The sequence below is a fragment of the Drosophila subpulchrella genome, chromosome 3R (assembly GCF_014743375.2).
Source record: "Drosophila subpulchrella strain 33 F10 #4 breed RU33 chromosome 3R, RU_Dsub_v1.1 Primary Assembly, whole genome shotgun sequence".
In the NCBI taxonomy this organism is placed as follows: Eukaryota; Metazoa; Arthropoda; class Insecta; order Diptera; family Drosophilidae; genus Drosophila; species Drosophila subpulchrella.
In genome coordinates, this window is record NC_050609.1 from 7,999,196 (window position 1) to 8,011,844 (window position 12,649).

A 12,649-nucleotide genomic window follows, 5' to 3' on the forward strand; every position below is an offset into this window, starting at 1 on the left:
AAAAAGTGGCTCGCAGTAAGGACCAACTTATAGTTGATATGCCACCAAGCGGCCCTATAGTTTTCCAGCGCCAAGTAAGTTCGAGTTCTTAGATTAACTGCCAAACACACACACACACACCAAAAAAAAAGGAAGAAAAAGGAGGGCAGAGGGAAAATGGCGCAAGAGGACTTCGACGGAAGTCTGGTTGTCCTTGTCATCATTTGGTGCTGGCAAAGAAAAAAACGAAATTTTTGGCAAAATGCGAAAAACAAGTAAACGGAATTTGACAAACAATTTCAATAAATTTCTGCAAATAACTGACAGAGACAGAGAGGATGAGAAAAAGCAAGGCAAAGAGGGAAAGCACACAAAATGGCCGACGACGAGGAGTTCAAAACGAAATTAAGAAGAGGAAGTCAGGCGAGCGGAAGGGATAACAAGTCGAATGTTGCGTTGACAATATTAGTTGATGTTCCGCACAAACACAAATACGAGCGCAGAGGATACACACACACACACACAGAGACACATTCACCCAGTAAATGTTATTCCAGGAAGTAGGGAGCGGGCTAAAATGGCGGCCCTGTCATATCGTAGTTCATTGGTTTGCCTGTCAGCTGTCAGCACGTAAGCCGCTCGTTCGAGCGATTTTCCCTCTCTTTCTGCTTTTTTCCCCGTTTATTTTTTTACTCTTTCCTGTTGACCAGAACCCGTATTTTGGCCAGGTTCCTTAGCCCCTGTGTCTAAGGCTAAGGCTAGGGCCTCTCTGGAATGTCATGACATGTCAACATTTAACACTTTGTCCTTTTGCTAGCCGAAGTCCTCTCTTCCTGGCCAACTTTTCCTGTTTCCCTGCAGCTTTTTTCCCCTTTTTTTCCTGCGTCCCTTGGTTGCGACAAAAATTTGTCACACGAGCAAAATGTTATCGAAGGCATATTACATGCTGCTGCTGGCTTATGAATTACGAGTTACGAGTTGCGAGTACATTGCATAACAGGGAAATGGGGAAAGGGGAGCTGGCTGAAACCTAGATTGGATTCTGCCTGGCTAGCTGTAATACGAATTCGGGAATGACTTCCACTGATGACAGGCAAGTGAAGCGAACGTGAAAATATTTAACCCAAAATCATGGCTTTTTACCGAAGGCAACTCTCTATCAACTTCCTGCGATGCTGATGCCCCGCCGCCGGATTGATTTTATTTCCATTTATGTCAGGCAGCGGGTTGTCAGCCAGCTCGTGTGCTCGTTGGCTGTGCCTCTGGCCAGAAAGTCACCCATCGAAGCAATTTCTCGACTCTCTACCGACACATCGACTGCAATCAGAGATCAAACTAGCCAAAGGCAAGATGGCACTCCACTTGATTGCCAATAATAATCGCTGCTTCCTTGGCCCCTGGCCCAAACGTGCCTCCAGTTAGTCGCAATCACAGAGGAGGACACTCGGAAAAAAATGTTCTTCAAAATTTGACGTTTATAAGCCACTTTTGATGGACTATCTTTATAAAGAGTTGAGTTTAAAGGTGTGTTTTTTCTCTGTTATTTTCAAGTATCTTATAAATACTATGCGCAATTTCATAGTTCAACTTGGGTAAGTTAACTTTAACTTTTGGAATTCACTGGGCAACAAATAAGTATATGTTTTTTACTGTTTGGTATAGCAACTCGGAATGAAATTGATAGGTTTTTTGTACACTAGCCCTTTTATTTTAAATATTTGTGCCAAAAGCTATTTTTTTTAACCATTTGTTTCATCCTTTAAAATTTACTTATTTAAAAATAATGTTTTTTAGGAGTAAAAGATTTTTGTAGTTTATAGGAAAAATTCACATTGTCACACATACTTTTTAAATGTATTTTGTTCAATTTTAAAAATGTCTTCTCTTTGTTTCTTATAAGTAGGCTTAAACATTGCCCGAGCAACTAACTATACAAAACTTGAAGTACGCCCATAAAATGTTGAACATTTTATTACGATACCTAAGCAGAGGCACACATACAACGTAATTATGATACAAGTCGGGCTCAAATCATATAAAAATTTATAACTCAAATGCTGATGATGGCGATGACAACGACAGCACTGGGGGCATTATGCATGGTTTATTCTTCGCTAAGCCGCAACAACAGCAGCGAGTTAGGTTCGGGTTGGGCTTCTATTTTTATGCGACAACGTTACATTTTTTATGAGCGCCTAATAGTATGCAGTGTGTGTATTACGTATACGCCCCGTTTTGTAGTGTAGTGTCAAGGTGTAGGCATCGCTGGCGTTCGGTTCAGCTTCAGCTTGGCTCAGGGACCCCAGAACGGTGCTAAAATTAAACCAGACGTGGTGGCCTGCGTTTCGCAGCAGCGCCGCAGCAACACGTGCACTTTGGGCCATTGTTGCCGTCGTTTCAGCCATCGTTGATGAGCGCGAAAATCACAATTTTCCCTGCAGTACAATTTGTCAGGGGCTTTTGCTTTCGTTTTATCTTCCCTTTTGTATCTAGCATTTTTTCGCTTTTCCTTTTTTTTTTTTTTTTTTTTTGTCAATGCAGTCTCTGGCGAAATTTGCCTACAATGACAATGTTGCTGACAGCCAACGGCTTCGATGGGGGCCTGTGGTTTGTCGGTAGTCGGCAGACGGCAGTCGGTTGTCGGTTGTCGGCTGTCGGTAGCAACAACACTGCTGTTATCCTTTTATGCATTTTAATTTCCACAAACACAGGCTCACACACACACGATGATATATACGAGATATAGTATAGTAGATATGGCCTAGCAGTAGGCTGGGACACGTGCGTGGCAGCACCCGTGGGTGTTTTTGTGTTTGTGTGGGGTACGATCATAAAAGCATCGCATTAGAAATTATACGACTGTCGCTGGCACAGATACAGCTGCAGATTCGGATACACATACATAGATACATTGGGGCACCGAGATATACGTACAAATACAAATACAGATACAGACGAAGTGTGCTGGGGAATTCATTAGCACGACTCTCGCTGAAAGTTTGCCCACGTCACGCTGTCGCAACTTTAAAGTGCCTGTTTCCCATTCCTATCCCTAATTCCCATTCCAAGTCCCCCATTCACATACCACCACCATCCTTCTAAACTTTTTTGCCCCCTGCGTGTGCTTATCATAAATTCATATGTGCTCCGCTCTGTTTTGTGTGTGTTTGTGTTTTATTAACATTTTGGGTGCATTAACCTGACAGCTAATGGCCAGGCGAAGGACCGCGTCGGGGCACAGATTTTCACATTTCACATTTTCAGATTTTCACATTTTCCGTTGGCCCCCCCCGCTGGCTGTTGGGCTGTTTAGTTGGGTGGCTGTCGAGATTGACACGAGATCACGTAATGGTCGTGGGAAATTCTCGGAAGTAACTTGTAAAGATGCGATAATTGAGTTTCGCGTCGGAGGCCATCCGAGCAGGTCCTTGCGGGCCCCAACTTCCCCAACAAATTATTGACAATTATAACAGCGTTTTCATAGTCGACCAAAAAAAAAATAGAAACAACATGTTTGGCAAGTGATATTTTCAAAAATGAATTGTATAAAAAAAAAACATTTTTTTAAGCGCAGTTGTAACTTAAAATGTAGTAGTCCCATATTTTGTGCCATTATATTTAACGAGTTATTAAGAAACATTGATTAAGAGTTTTTACACCCAGAAAAAATGAAATCAAAGCATCTAAAATCCCAGTTCAAAGCAATTATTAAAGAACATAAATGAGAGCAAATTGTTCTTGAATTATTAAAAATGTTCTTGAATTTCTTCGTTCTCTTTGCTGGGTAAATTTATGCAGTCTTAATATTTCCCGATCTATTTCTTGTAACTAGAAATTCATAGTTCTTTGGTGATTTCCAATAGCAAAATCAATTTTGTTTGTAGAACCTCCGAAATAAATAAATATTTTGTTAAAATTGTTTCCAGTGCACTCACCGTTGCTGCACAGCGCGTTGCATTGCCTAAAGATGACAGGCCGTCGTAGCGTCGCCGTCGACCACTTTGCTGATGTTGCTGTTTGCAGTGTTGCTGCTGCGTTGTTGCTGCTGCTGCTGCTGCGCCGCCGTCGTCGTCGCCAGTGTTGTTGCTGCTGCCCGGTTCGTCGATTAGTTGCTGAGTGGCTAGCAATGGGCAGCTGCCGGCCACGCCCACTGCGCCCAACAGCCCGCTGACGCTGCTGCAGTTGCTGCTGATGTTGCAGTTGCTGCTGCTGCTGCCGTTGTTGCCGTTGTTGCTGCTGCTGCTTCCGTTGGTGTTGCTGCTGCTGTTGCTGCTGCGCCGTCGTCGTCTGCGATGGCGATGATGGGGGTGGTGTTGTCGCTGGCGTTGATTGTGACGACGGCAGCGTTGCTGTTGCGCCGCGGCGTCTATTTTAATGGCAGCTATGGTGCTGCTTTACAGCAGCACTCCACCGATCCACGGAGGTTGCCTGCAACCGCCTTCCTAGTTGCCCCTGTTGCCAAGTGTTGCTGCTGCCGCTCAGTGTTGCTGCTGCTGCTGTTGCTGCAGATGTTGCTGTTGCCACATGCCTTGAGCTGTGTTGCGTCAGTTGCTCGCTAACGATGACAATTCCATAAACATCCTTTCGGCTTCCTTCCTGCCTCAGATGTTGCTCTCTTTTTTTTTTTGTTTTGCTTAAATTCCTGATTACGTTTTTGTTGCTGGCAGCACTTTGTTGTGGTTGTTGTTCGGTTTGATGGTGATGGTTCGAAGCAATTCCAGTTAGCAGTCTTGGGTGTGGGTGTGTCTGCAACATTGGCCAAAGAAACGGGGAGAAAAATTAATGGAAGGTGTCAATTAGCAATGAAACGGAAGGTGGCAGCCACCTGGCAGAAAACCTTTAATCAGGCACTTTTTTATTTGTTTTTCAAATTTGAAACATAACTTGGGGGCATGCGTAAAGATTGCCATATTTGAGGTTTGATAAGAAAAATCACAGATGTGTTTTTCAATTAAAAGTGTCAAATATATCCCATCTAAAGATCTCGTTTTTTTATAAATGATTCTAGTTCCAACAAACAAAAACAAAGGGAAATGGACAAAAATATATTTATGACTTATAAATTTGTTTAGAATTAAAAGTTATTGCTAAGAAAACAGTTTACGGCAAAAACAAATATTTAACAAATTAAAATTGTATTAAAAATATATAAATGTATTCTCGCATGGCTGCATGGCTTTTCTAGCAATTATGGCCAGAAATAAATACGATTTATAGGTATAGATGTGAATTGGCAAACAAATGACTAAGCGAAAAAATACTTTTAATAAATATTGTTAGCAAAAGCATGGATATCTAAAAGGAACATTAGACAGTTAAATGGTAAAACAAAATAAAATGATATTGATAGGAAGAAAACAAAAATAAATTCATGTTGGCGTGACTGCACAGATGCAGTAACAATCATGGCCAAACATTAATGGAAATTATACTATCAATTAGCTTGAAAACGGGTGCTGGCACCCAAGGCACAGTACATAAATGGAATTAACCGAAAACAGTTGCCAAGTTGTCGAGGACTGGAGGGGTCACTTGGCACAGTTCCTATCGAGGGAGCTGGCTAAGGTCGCCAGCAGAAGGGGATCGGAGCTCCGATTATAGCCATATCTGGCGGCATCAATATGAATATGTTATAAACGATGCAACATCGGAATGGGAACCATTTATATTGGAGGAGCGTTCGCATGCGGAAACGAATTTTGTGTAAATTATAGATTTTTTCCTCTGCTCCTCCGTCTGCCCGATTCCCTGGCAATTTATCGTATTTGAGTTTTGGCTGGCAATGATAATTTATATATATGTATGTTGTGCCAGCTGAGTGTGTATCTGGGGCTCGGCTGGTCTGGGCTTTTGAGGGGCCACACCCAGTTGACAAATTGCCAGGGGAAAATTAAATATTTTTTGCAGTTGTTAAATTGCAATAACGCTCAACGGGCTCAATTTCGGAAGAAATACGTTTTGAGTAAAAGTTTGGCAAAAGCAATTTAAGCAAAAAATTAAAGTAGAGTCTGCCCATTGCAGTTAAAGTGAATGAACAAAGTTCATGTGGCGTCCAATTTATTATTACTTTCCATTCAGTAATTGAGGACTGCAATTAAAAGGCACAAAATGCCCAACAGAGCGGAAAATGTTGGGCCATTTAAAACGGACGAAATGTGCAGTGGGAACATTTGAAATGCTAAAAGGAGTCGTCGGGTCCAAATGTGAAATGCAAATGACAAAGCCCTGGATAAAGAGCAAAACGGGAAAATGGAAAAATGTGGGAAAAAACCAAGAGGAGTGGGCGCTGAGAATGGAATGAAAAGCTTGCAACTCTTAATGAGTGCGCTGACATAAAAATAATTATGAATTAAAGCCAAAGTTGCTTGGTTATATTCTCCTTTTTTTTTGTGTTGGTTTAGTATTCCTTTCAGTTGGCTCATAATTCAAATGCATGTTAAATAAATAGAAGAGGGACGAGGCAGACACAGTTGTCAACGAACTCGGCTGGGAACTGTGTGCCGGGTTCAGTTTGTTTCATTGTCTCCAGAAATGCGACGTCATCGTCAGACGTTGCTGTCGTTGCTGCCGATGTTGCTGTTGGTATTGCTGATGTTGCTGCTGTTGCTGCTGTTGCTGTTGCCGCTGTCGTCGGTTGGCGCCCGTTGTCTGTCTGCATTTTCATTTGTGGCGCATAAAGGGACGGCCACGGACCCCACGAACCCCACGATGGCACAAGAGCTGCCAGCAAATGTCCATCAGCCAGAAGCAGCAGCAGCAGCAGCAGCAGCAACATCACCACCACAGCAACATCGATGTACATTGTACACGTATCTGGGCATCTGTATCTGTATCTGCGGCTCTTTGTGTGTGCGTAAAGGAGCATAAAGGACCGGCGGACTGGCAATGCGGGCAGTTGGCTCAAAAATAAAAATGGAAAACGTGGAAGTAGTACTCCGACTCCAACTCCAACTCCAACTCATCTTTAGGCACTGCGGGTCGGCTAAGTGCATGGCCAGCCGGAATGATTCCCCAGATTTCTCCAGAAAGATAGCACCGAGCATAATGCACTCCGGTTCGAGAGTTAAAGCCCAGATTGAGTGCACTGGCACGTTCCCCGGGGGTCCCGACTAATGAGCTGGCTTAAATGTTTAGCCAGAGGGCGGAAAAGAAAAATTGAATTTCGTCTGCGGAAAGAAAGCTATCAATTCCGCTGGTGACAAAGAAATTTTATGGCTCTCTAGACTTATGAGACCGCAATCGAATTGCACTTCGTGACAGATTTCTCGGTTATAAATAACAATTGTCTGCAGTGCACAAAATATTTGAATATAAAATTTGTCATTTGTATATTGATTGGGCAGCTTTAAGAGGAATATTTATACCCCCTTCTCGATTTTTTGCCACCAAGGGCTTCGTTTATTTTATAAATTGTTTGCTCGAATTTCCTCTCGCTGAAATAACAATTGTGACGGCAACTTTTGTCCAACCAACCAACTTGCAACTAGCTTAATTTTGTTTGCGCTGCACAAACTACTTAAGCGTGCAGCTGGCGCTGAATAAAAGCAGGACCAGTCCGGCGACTGAGACAATTGTGCCACGTTCCCTGCGAGATAATACATCAATTTCAAATTATTTGCAGAGCTGCTGGATGAGGAAAGTGGGGTGGTTGACCGACTGGCGGGCGTGACACTTGCCGGCCAATATAAATAAACACTCGATATTCAATTTAGCAACGATTCATCAGCATATTGGCGCGGTGTGGGTTGTTTTCGGGTGGCGTGGGTCAGAACTTGAGGACTTGAGTTGGCAACAAAAGGCGCTCAGACGGAGACCAAAAATCAACTTCAAAAAAGGCAAATATTTGCGCAACAACAGGACGATGGTGGGTAGCTATATATATATATATAAGGTTATACATATAAAGCGCTACATTTGTGTGTCAGGACAAAGACAATGGCAACAACCCAGGACAGAACAGGCAACTAAGCAAGTGGGAATTTGCGTTAAAAACAATAACAACGAAAACAAAAACGAAATGAAACGCGAAAAACGAAAAACGAAAAGCAGGGAAAGCTGGGAAAGCGGGGAAAGCCAGCCAAAGGAGACTGTCTGACTGACTGGCTGGCAGAATGGCAGAATGGCATACCTGGCGTATGGGAAATGTGCTACCTTTCAGGTGGCAGGTGACTTGGGGACGAGTGGGCGGGGCGGGGCTGAGGGAGGCGACTGGCGAAACTGGGATAACAGGTCGGAGCGTATTCATTAGAGCAAACGAGAAAAACGTTTGAGGTAATAATAAAACGAGAAAATCAACACAAAGGCAGCCCAGACATGTGAGCCTAGCGAAGTCAACATTTGTTTACACGAATCACTGAATTGTGATTAAATTAACAAGAATATAATTACTAGGTAGCGGAGAGCCATTTGGAAAAAAACAGCACAGCTTTTTTATTTAAAAAAAACTGAATTTTAAACTAAGAAATTTGAAACTGTGAACTTATAATGGTTTTTTGTATGCAAATGTATTTTCAATTATTGAACAACTGTCAATAAAAATAGAATTTAATAAATAATTTTGAAAAAAACCTTTTATTATTTTTGGGTGCCACTATATTTTAAAAACAAAAGTTTTTTAAAGTTTTCCCTTTTTTAAAGTAATATTTTAGGACAATCATTTTAAAATATTAGTATCAATGCTAATTTCTGTAAATTTAATTAGGTTTTGACAGCTTTTATTTTACTGTTTCGCAGGAATAATATTGTCTTATAAATACCAAGCAATTTTGAAACATTTTGAGGTTACTCAAAATTCTTTATGAATATCTTTTTTAATGCTTTCCATTAACCATTTCAGGACAAGGGGCTGGCATAAACATGGGGCTTGCCTTCGCCTCAATACTCAAGTAAAGTGAGCTCGCACACTGACACACATTTCCGATGCCCCTGTCAGTCCGTCCGTCCGTCCGTTTGTCTGCCTGTTTGCCTGTCTGTTTGTCTGTGTGTCTGTGAGTCCTTCTGTCTTTTTGTCTGTCTGCCTGGCTGGGGCGTTGAACGTAGCCGCAGTTTGGAGCAACAGTTAAGCAGGAACCATATAGCACATTTATAAGGGGGTTTTGCCTTTGCCTCGTGGCGTAGGATGGTTGGGAAATTTGGTTTAGAGCGCCGTAACTTACATTACAGGGCTGCTGCTGGCATCAATTTTCGAGCAGGACCAAATGTCTGAAGGGGCAAACGACCCACCGACCGGAACGGAAAGGAGCGTAAGCGGACCAACCGACCGACTTGGCCAAACGGATTGAGCGACGCGCGGCGGAACCGGAAACGAAACTCAATTTCAGATTTGAGTTTCAGACACTCGACACTCGAGGCTTAGTAGTTTGCTGCGGCGGACGCCCTACACTGCAATTGCTGGCGGTCCGCTTTTCCCGAACACAGGCACACACACAGGGAGACGCGGTGAGGAGATCCTGATGATGATGATGGGGATTCAGATGCGGATGCGAATGCGGATACAGAGGCGGATGCGAATGCGGATGCGGGACCGGGCTCGGACTCGCTGCTCTGCAGCAGCCGCAGATGGGAGCCGTTGGCTAGCGGGCTCATTTGCCTGCGATTTGTGGCAGCATTTTGTTGCGTTTTATCGGTTTTATCTTTTTTTTTTTTTTGGGTAGGTACTACAAAATATTCGTTGGACTGGCTCTGTTTTTATGTGAGTGTAGCGGGGATTTCTATGTTTTTATCATCAGTTGTTTTTAATTTGTGTTTTTTTTTCTTTTTTTCAGGCTCTGCTTTTGCTTTTTCTTTGTTTGGTGAGACGCGGCGCTTGTCACTCGCTCGATGCGTACGATTTCTTCAACCCGCGGGCTCTGAGGCAACTACTGATGGCCGCCGCTGCACGGCAGACTTTTTCGCAGCTGGGGCCGCCGCCGCTGGTCCTTTGGAGTGGATGCTGCTCGGGATGTGGCCGTGTGGCAGTCGCCGTCGCTCTCGGCCGCTCTGCGCATGCTGGGCCACAAAGCGACAAAGTGGAAGAGCAGCGTTAGAGCCACCCTTTTCTCTGAATCTCTGAGATACAGCTCCTTTTGCTAAGCTCTCTTCGAGTGGTAGGTCCTCTGGCATGCCAGTAAGTAGGCAATGGTTTTTGGTTTGGTAATTTCTTGGGCGAGCCCAGAAGTAGGCAATGATTTTGACAAGCCCCTATAAGTAGGCAATGCTTTTGCTGGCCAAAGGAATTTAGCTAGAATTTTGAGGTTTATCATCTAACTTTGTTCTATTTAATTAATTCCAAATTTCTGCCTTACCATCGAAATAAAAATAACACACTCTCTTAGCTTCATACTCTCTTATCTGCAACTCCAAAAGGGCGTTTTACTTTCAGACACATGGCAAAAGTCTACAGAGCCGAGAGCATCCTTACCCAAACTCTCACTCTTCTCGGAATTCTCTCTTTTTTCGGGCTTTCTCTCTGGCTTTTGGCCACCAATTCTCAGCCGCCCGCAAATTGTTAGCCAGAAACTCCAGGGGACTTGTGTCGCCGCGCGTTGGGCGGACAAAAAGCGGCCTGGCTAATAATTTACATATAGGGCGTGGATTTTTCTCCGGCCAAAACTCTCCAGCGGCGTTGGATGCGTGTGTTTAATCGGAAATCGCCCTACACCCACCGCCCGTCCTTGTTTTTTTTTGTCTACCAACCCACACCCACCCCGCATTCACCCCTCCAGCGTCCAGTCACATTTGTTTGTTTATTTCGAAACATTGTTGTCCTTATTTCGGCATGCCTTTTGTTAGCCCTCTGCATTTTCAGCACAAGAGAGCCCGAAAAGAGAGAGAGAGAGAGAGAGAGCGAATTTCATTATGCGTGTGAATGAATTTTATGCTGTAATGTGACTCTGTGTGCGTGCTTGTACATATGGGTGCAAATGGATTTGATGTAAATTGCAATTTTATGCGTATTTTCATTTTGTTTGCGATTGTTCTCCCTTTGGCTTTTCCCTCGGTTTTCCCTCTGTTTTCCATCTTCTTGTTACTGTTTTTCTGTGTGTTTTGTTTTTTTTTTCTGCTTCTGTTTCTGTGTCCTGCCGCCATGTCCTGCTGTGCGTGTAATTGATAATGGTCTCGATTGTGGTTTCCTCCCTCTCCCCTTTTTTTTGGGAACCTTTTCTCTTTATCTTTGCTGTTTTTATTTCTCCTTTTTGTTTGGCTTTCATTTGTCTGCGTTTGGGGGAATTTTTGACAAAATGTGTGCCCTGCCACTTTGTATTTGGCTAAAACTGAAACTGGAATGCATTCAAGTCGCATGTGGCCAAGGCAAATTGGCCAGTTACCATATTTATTTTGCAGCGCACACGTGGCCATATTTACAAGTGTAATTTGTCCCATGCCAACTGCGTTTTTGTTGATAATAATAATTTCCATGTTGTTTTGACACTACTTTTTATGTTTATGCAGTGGTGGTTTTTATTAACTTGGTAACATTTTTGGGTAAGAAAAATAATTTATTTTAATTTTGAATAAGAACTTCCTTGAGAAAACCATACGTTACTAAATAAAATGGTTTCAAGTTTTGCATTGAATTTTAAGAAATAAATATTTGTTTATATTTTCAGTAAACTTCAATTATATTATTGAGCACTCAAGAATTAGCAAGTAAGTAATTTTGATCAAAAAATAAAAATAGCAATTCATTTTTAAGCCATTTATACCAAAATGTAACACAATATCGTGTTTAATATTGACCTATTGCCAGCAATTGAGTCCTGGCAGTCAACCTGCATACATTTAAAGGTATTTGCACACGCACGTATATTTGAGATAGTGCGTGACAATATTTACAAGTGTGGAACGACCTAAGCTAACTTTATTTTATTTGTGCAACGTTCGGATAAGGTGGCCCAATTGCTGCTGACTGTATCCGTTTTGCTCTGGGCCAACTGGCTAGAAAGGGTTGTATACCAGTGTCTGGCTTTGATTATTTTGCCGAGAGTCGTGCAGGGAAATTTAAATGAAATGAATCCAAATGAGAAGGCTAATAATATTCAGTTCTAAGATACCATGGAACACTTTCCGACTTATATGTGGTGTCCTTTCTCAATTAAGCTGTTAGATTTAACGTGCAGCTATTAGTCCCAAGCAGGCCACCAACTATGGTTAGAAAACCCAACATCCCTTCACACTTCCGGTGGCTACAGCATTTCGCAATTTGGCCAGCACCCAAAGGTATTCGTGTCGCTCTGGATGGGACAAATGGCAAACGGCAAATGCCAGACATCATGGCCAATGGATGGCCGCTCATTTGGCGCTTAAAAATTATGGCCACATGTGGGCAGTACCGCCAAAGCAAAGGGCAAAGCCAAAGCGAAAGCAAAGCGTAGATGGCCCACCGCCTTGGCCAACGTGTTGACCGAATTTCGTTACGTTTGCAAGTTTATCGCGCCCACTGCTGTCGCAAGGATCTCGTCCTGCCGGAAATGCGTGTGTGGTGGTGAGTTACTAGCGGAACAGGATGATGGGTGGTGGTTTAGTGTTTTAGTGGGTAATTGGTAGGCAGGCTGCATCGCCTGCGAGTACCACAACGCAACAGACGAGCAAAGAACACCTTGACTCGGGGCTTGATGTAAGTAAGTAAATCGCCTGGCTAGGGGGGCGTATGCGTAACGTCGAGGGGGGCACAGGTGTGCGCCTGAAAAGG

General features: G+C 43.1%; 1 protein-coding gene across 2 annotated transcripts in view; it reads right to left on the reverse strand.

Annotated features, from left to right (window-relative positions):
• Positions 1-9,826, reverse strand: part of LOC119547720 (acetylcholine receptor subunit alpha-like 1) — a 64,894-nt gene extending 55,068 nt beyond the window's left edge. For both annotated transcript variants that reach the window (XM_037854702.1, XM_037854711.1), the window contains exons 1-2: positions 9,135-9,826; positions 3,915-4,725 (exon numbers count right to left, since the gene is read on the reverse strand). The gene's annotated coding sequence lies outside the window, so the exon portion shown is untranslated. The remainder of the gene's footprint in view (positions 1-3,914; positions 4,726-9,134) is intronic.
• Positions 9,827-12,649: the final 2,823 nt, after the last annotated feature.